A 7130-nucleotide genomic window follows, 5' to 3' on the forward strand; every position below is an offset into this window, starting at 1 on the left:
GTAAAGATTTCTATAGCATTTGAACTGTTGATTATGTTGTATACCTATCGCCCAAAGTCAAAGAATTTTCCGTCACCTTATAGTTGTCCCTTTTAAAACAAGTTATCCTAAGGCATGTCATCACTGGACTTTTTAAACCAGTGACAATGAGAAACATGAAAGCAACCAAGGGTGGGAAAGACACTTCACATACAGAAAAAAAGAGATAAAGCAGTTGTCACCAAAACAAGGCAAGTGAGAAGACAGTGGAGTCATATTTTTAAGTACTAGAAAAAATACATTGTCAATAAAAAAATAAAAAAAACTAAGTAAAGGAGAGAATTTTTAACATTTGGGCACTCATATGCTAAACAAAAAGTTTCACACCTAAAAATTAACTCAAAGTGGATCATAGACCTAAATATAAAACCTAAAACTATAAAAATTTTAGGAAAAAGTAAAAAAGAAAATCTTTATGACCTTACACTAGGCATAGGTATTTTTGCTACAACACCAAATACATAACCTATAAAAAAAGATACTGTTAAAATAGACTTCATCAAAAATTCTGATCTTTGGCCCTGATCAGTTGGCTCAGTGGATAGAGAGAGCCTCGGCCTGGCATATGGATGTCCCAGGTTTGATTCCAGGTCAGAGCACACAGGAGAAGTGACCATCTGCTTCGCTTGCCTCCCTCTTCTTCTTCTCTATCTCTTCCTCTCCTGCACCAGTGGCTCAATTGGTTTGAGTGTTGGCCCTGGGCACTGAGGATAGCTCTGTTAATTCAAGCATCAGTCCCAGACTGAGGTTGCCAGGTGGATCCCAGTTGAGGCACATGTGGGAGTGTGTCTCTCTATCTCCCCTCTTCTCACTTAAATAAATAAAAAAAATACTGATCTTCAAAAGACAGTATTAAGAGATTTAAAAAACAAACCACAAACTGAAGGCGATTATTTGCAAACCTGTGGCTTGGAGTGCTGAGTTAACCAGAATGTGAATAAAGAGCACACTGGGGGATGTGAGGGCTGGTATAACGAGTTTAATTTAGGGGTGAATTCAGTGAATTTAATAACCCAGAGTGTATGGGAGTCTATACACTCCCACAGCCATTAGCTTTAATGAGTTTCACACTGATCTGGAATGATTGGTGTGCTTTCGCCATGAACTTCTCCTCACCCCCTCTCTTAATTCCTCCCTACCAACTGGAAGTTCGAATGGCTGAACATAATTTTAAAAATATGCAATGCACTGAAGGTTCAGATATGTAATTAAACAGCTATACATCTTTGTATTTAACAACTCATAGTTTAAAATATTTATGGATCATGTACTATGTACCAGGCACTTACAGAACCGTGAAGAAAAAGAAAGACTTGGTCCTTGTCCTCACAGAACTTGGAACTTGTAGAGAAGAGATGTCACCAGTTAAGAGTGAAAGATACCACGACAGGGAATGCCCAGGGTGCCGTGGGGTTCCCTGGAAAAGTAATGTTTACTTGTATTTCCATATGACAGTCAGGAGTTACCCTAGCTAAGAGAAGGCATGGAGAAGAGGGAGCAGGTGTGCAAACACCTGGATAAAAAGGAGTCAGTACAGACAGGGCACAGAACACCAGAGCTGTGTACCAGAAGGAGTGGACTTGGAGAGAAGTCAGACACCAAACTCTGTGCTTTTGACCTTCGACCTGTACACACTCATGTCATTGATTAACTACCTATCTATTTTCAATTTCTTATTACATTTTTTAAAGCCTATTTTTTTAACTCATTGCTTGTATTGATGAGAAATTTCCACCCTGCGTACTTCGAAAATTTACAAAAGTCAATTGGGGGGAGTACAATTATAAATTCAAAGATATTAACATATAATAGCTTTCGTCTAGTCTGGTATTAATTCCAATTAAAATCAAGATGTGATCAATTTTCTGCCAGTTATTAGCCAAATTTAATTCCGAGATACAATCTCTGTTATCTGGGCCTTTAAACCACTTTATAAATAACTGCATGATCCATTTGAGAGACCAGACAGAGAAGGCAGGGGAGCTCAAGCTACTCGAAATCACTGCACAGACAGAAGCCATATCTCATGGGAGAGACCCAGAGCCAGCAGCCTGGCCGCCTATAGCAGGCAGCTCTCCAGCAGTGAAGCATGGAGGCAGGACAAGGCAGGCTTCCCAGAGAAGATGCATATGCATTGGATCTGCCTGGAGAGCCAGGTACTGTGGGGATGGCTTTGGAGAAAAGGGCGGAAACATACCATCTTTAGATTCCAGGATGAGAGATTTACATTCCATTCTTCATGTCTATGGGTACTCACTGACATTTTTTTTAAGGGAATTAACCATTTCCATCAGGGTTAAAATGCCATTGATTTACGAAGCATGCATATTGCAGAACACGAATTATAAGATGCATCGTACCAGTATCAGAGACAGTAACGTGAGAAAAAATATGGAGTTCAGTATTCATGAGAGTTATTATCAATGGCTCTTGCTATTGATGTCAAAGAAAAAAAGTTCATTTTTCTATCTTTTTCTCTCCATAAATCAGATGATTCTATATCTTTTAAAAAAGTGAAAGTACGGTTAATGAAAATGAAAATATTTGTGGTGGTGTTCACTAGCATCTGTAACTCAAGAGGTGAGATCATGGGTTTAATGAAGCCAAGGACTTCAGAATTATCCTAAGCTAGCCAGTTAGTCACCAAGAACATCATTTTTACTCAAACCACATACTCTTCACTAGATATCTATTTTGCAAATGCATACAAATACTTCTAACAAAAACCACCAGGCCAAGTAGAGTCACTGAACTGAAGAGCTGGGAAGGATCCCAGAAGTTATGAAGTAAAATGTCCCTCCCACCACTGCCTGGGGTCAGCCTCCACTCAATGTCCTCTCCAGCTGAACCTGAGCCCCCTAAGGAGAGAGGCTCTGCCTCATCACCACGTGGCCCCTGAATGATACCCTGTGCTCAGGAAATACTGGTGAGCCAGTGAATGGCTGTTCTTTGGGAGAAATGTACTAACCATACAGCCTATCTGTATGAAGAGCTCAAATTGGTGAAATAGTTTAAAAGACACTAAAAGTTATCTCTGGGACCTTCTAATGATGTCTGCCCGCCGCCCACATGCGAGCCTTGCAAATACTTTCTGGCAGCTTCTTTTCCAAGACCCATGTTCCTGTGTCACTCCACAGTCAGACACCTATCTTTGTTTCCAAGACTTTCTACTGTCCCCTCTGGGCTACATTGGGTCAGTTTCTCTAAAACTTGTGGCACCGGCCCTGGCCGGTTGGCTCAGCCGTAGAGCGTCGGCCTAGCGTGCGGAGGACCCGGGTTCGATTCCCGGCCAGGGCACACAGGAGAAGCACCCATTTGCTTCTCCACCCCTCCGCCGCGCTTTCCTCTCTGTCTCTCTCTTCCCCTCCCGCAGCCAAGGCTCCATTGGAGCAAAGATGGCCCAGGCGCTGGGGATGGCTCCTTGGCCTCTGCCCCAGGCGCTAGAGTGGCTCTGGTCGCAACATGGTGACGCCCAGGATGGGCAGAGCATCGCCCCCTGGTGGGCAGAGCATCACCCCTGGTGGGCGTGCCGGGTGGATCCCGGTAGGGCGCATGCGGGAGTCTGTCTGACTGTCTCTCCCTGTTTCCAGCTTCAGAAAAATGAAAAAAAAAAAAATTAAAATTAAAAAAATTAAAACTTGTGGCACCCAGGATGAAATATATTTCTTCCCCATTGTTGTCTGCCTGGCCCAGAGTGGACGTTTCTGTGACTAAATCTTTCCAAGTTCTTCACACCTCATGAAAATCACATCAAATGGCAAGATAACACGGAGGAGGCCACACAAGTAGGTACCACGAACTCCTCTCAGAAGCTGATTAGTCTGTTAAGGAACCTCTGTGAAGGACCAGGACATGGGGAGAGAGGTTCATTCCATTCCCCACACAATTGGACCCTCAGTAGGAGATCTCTGAAAGCTGCCTTTTCTGAATGGAGACTCAGTGAACATTCAGCCACCTGGGAAGTTGAGGCTCCCGCTGCATGGGGACTTGAACCGCAACAGTGATCAGAATGTCAATGCAGACACGGTAACTTAGCATTTGAAATGGGGAATGGGTTTGATTGCCCCCAGAGATTTTTTTTTTTGTAAATAAATTGCTTTTACTTTTATGGCAATATTGGATCACGAACCCATTTACCTTATCATTGCGTAATGAGACCTCTAAAACAAGCCATAAAAATACTTTGCTTGCAATGCTATTTTTAGAAACTCCAATCTTATGGAAAAATCTTTCTCACTATTAAAAACATTTGTAACTCTTCAAGAATCTTAGAAAAGAAAGAATTCCCATACACTTAAGATCCGATGATAATTATAAAAATCAAGGGATTGGAAGACAGTAGTGAGAAGTATTTTTTCAAGTTACTTAAAATCTGGCACTAAAAAAAGTAGAATGTAATCTAGAAATGGCTGAAAGTAGTCTGAAAAGAGACATTGTTTTGACATGACAGTCTGGGAGGTAGACCAATAATAGTTCCAAGAAAAATATTTTCCATGAAATTATATTTCTTCTATTGAAAATATATAGAATAAAAATCCTACCTTAAAACACTAAAAAGTAAACTTTAAGAATTAATAGTGAATGCAATTTAAGAGAAAAATAATAACCTATTTTTTTAACCATCAGATTATACAAAGTTGATAGCATTCATAGTTGATGAGAATAAGTCATCATCAGACTTTGTCATTTGAGGACAAGTTGCTACACTGTTGAAGAAATCACCTGGAAATGTGTAGTATAATATAAAAGATGCATACTACTGAACTAGCAGTACTACTTTTGTATCTAAGATGGGTGTATGAGGTGTTTGTTGCAGTATTATTTGTCCCAGTAAAAACTAGAAATAATCTGAATGTCTTTAGTTATTATGGTAAAGCAACGAAAAATATTATTTGACTGTAAAAAAAGAAGGTATAAATTAGACATTGATGTGAATACTGGATGGATGATCTTGAATTTAAAATAAGAAACTACAGAGTAATATAAAGACTGTAGTCTTTTCTGAAAAACCAAATAACAACAACATACGAGTGTAATTGTATGCTTGTACAAGCATAAGCCTTTGATGCTTATTTCCTCCGGTGGTGAAGGCACTAAGAAGTGATTAAAAAAGGGAGCTTTAGAGCCCCCTAATCAAGAGCTGCTCCATATAAATATGGAAAGAAGTAAGAAGACTGCTTGCTATTTGCACACAGGTCCAAGTCATCTATTCTTTCCATCTCTCCCCGCACTGTCACCACACCTAAATATTTCATGGAAATTCTGGAGTCACTGTAGCTTCAAAGACTTGATACAGGAAAGAGATTGCTTTCTTATATACATATCTATTTCTAATTTTAAAAATTATCATGTACTGCCTGACCTGTGGTGGCGCAGTGGGATAAAGCGTTGACCTGGAAACGCTGAGGTCGCCTGTTCAATACCTTGGGCTTGCCTGGTCAAGGCACATATGGGAGTTGATGCTTCCTGCTCCTCCTCTCTCTCTCTCTCTCTCTCTCTCTCTCTCTCTCTCTGAAAATTGAATAAATTAAAAAAAATATGAAACTCTAAAAACAAGTTGTGGTAGAACTATTTAGGAACACTTACAACTCCGTGTGAGCTGGGGTAGTGGCAGGGGTGGTGGGCAAGAAGGAAATTAGTTGTAATTGCCAAAAGGAATAGAAGTGTTAATTCCCTTTCCATTTGTTTGTTTATGTTTCCTTGTTTCCTCTGACCTTTCTGACTCTACTAAACCCAAGTCTAGGCATTGTTCATTGTAAGGACTAGAAAGGGTCAGAGTGCTTCTCAAAATCATTCCCTAGTCAATGCTTCCCCAGCCAGTCTTCAAGGTTTATCCGCTAGCATTGGCTTTCAAGTCCAGACAGTATATTTCTCATTTGAAGATCCTGCTGTGAGTATAGTGGAGATCAGTGCCTTTCAATGAATTATTTTTCCAGGAGTTCTGATGAGCCGGCAAAGTTATTGGTCTTCCATTCCCATGGCAGTTTCTCCTGAGAACCAACAGAGCCCACCATGCGAAGCTGTGTTTATTCTCTGAGCAGTTATATAACTCTAGCTTTAAGTCCACACATGCAGAGAGATTAGGTTTACACACCCATGGTAATTTGTGCAAACTTTCGTTATATCACTGTGTCTTGTTGTATGTCCATTTGGCTGTATCTCAATAAGTGTACGCTTTCAGAAAGCAAGCACTGGGTCTTTTACTTTATTATTTGCAGTGTCTTGCAGAGTCCTTAACATAATAACTACTCATAAATGTTTATTGGGTGAATGGAAATATAATGTTTATTTAGTCCAAGAATACAGTTTTATTTGCCTCTTGTGTAAAACAAGAATACAAGTATTGTTCTGCATAACAGCCTCAGAGACTAAATGTGCGAATCACTTAAGGTAACTGAAGAGCAAATTACTTGTGCAGTGCAAACTATTATGGAAAAGAGAACACTGTTGACATAGACCAGCTTTGAAATGATAGGTTTCTGAGGAAAAAAATACACAGAAGCAGTTTCCCAAATTCACTACGGGAAAGAGGCGTAGTCTCAGAAACATGAGTCTGAGCATAAAAATCAGAGCATGGTGGGTTCACTTTAATTCACGTGAAATCTGCATTGGCTGTATTTGGACTTCCTTTTGTGCTTCCACGTTGCTTGTGTGCCCCTGTAATCACAAGGAACATCTTCAGTGGACCTCAAGGTCTCAGAAGATTAAAAGCCAAACGCTACTTTAGAAGTATTTATGTAAACAAGAAATCATCTTAATATATCATTTGTTATATTAAAATGCATAACATGTTTTTCCAACTCTGATGGTAACTTCCAGTTTCTGCAAAACTCTTTAGCAGGACTTGCTCAGCGCAGAGAGAAGGGGGTGGGGTACGTGTGTTCAGCCGCCTACAAGACCTGGGCGGGTCACAAACCCACGCAGCTATGAGCTTGGACTAGATGCCTGGTTTTCCTTTGCTTTACTCTCTTTCCACACTCAAGGAGGTAAGCGCAAGATCATTTCCTTCTCTAACATTTTAAGATGACATGGTTTAATTCTATTACTCCCAAATTATAGTTCTACTTCAAGCGTAAAAGGAACATCATCCC

Source organism: Saccopteryx leptura, chromosome 3 (assembly GCF_036850995.1).
Source record: "Saccopteryx leptura isolate mSacLep1 chromosome 3, mSacLep1_pri_phased_curated, whole genome shotgun sequence".
NCBI classification, from domain to species: Eukaryota; Metazoa; Chordata; class Mammalia; order Chiroptera; family Emballonuridae; genus Saccopteryx; species Saccopteryx leptura.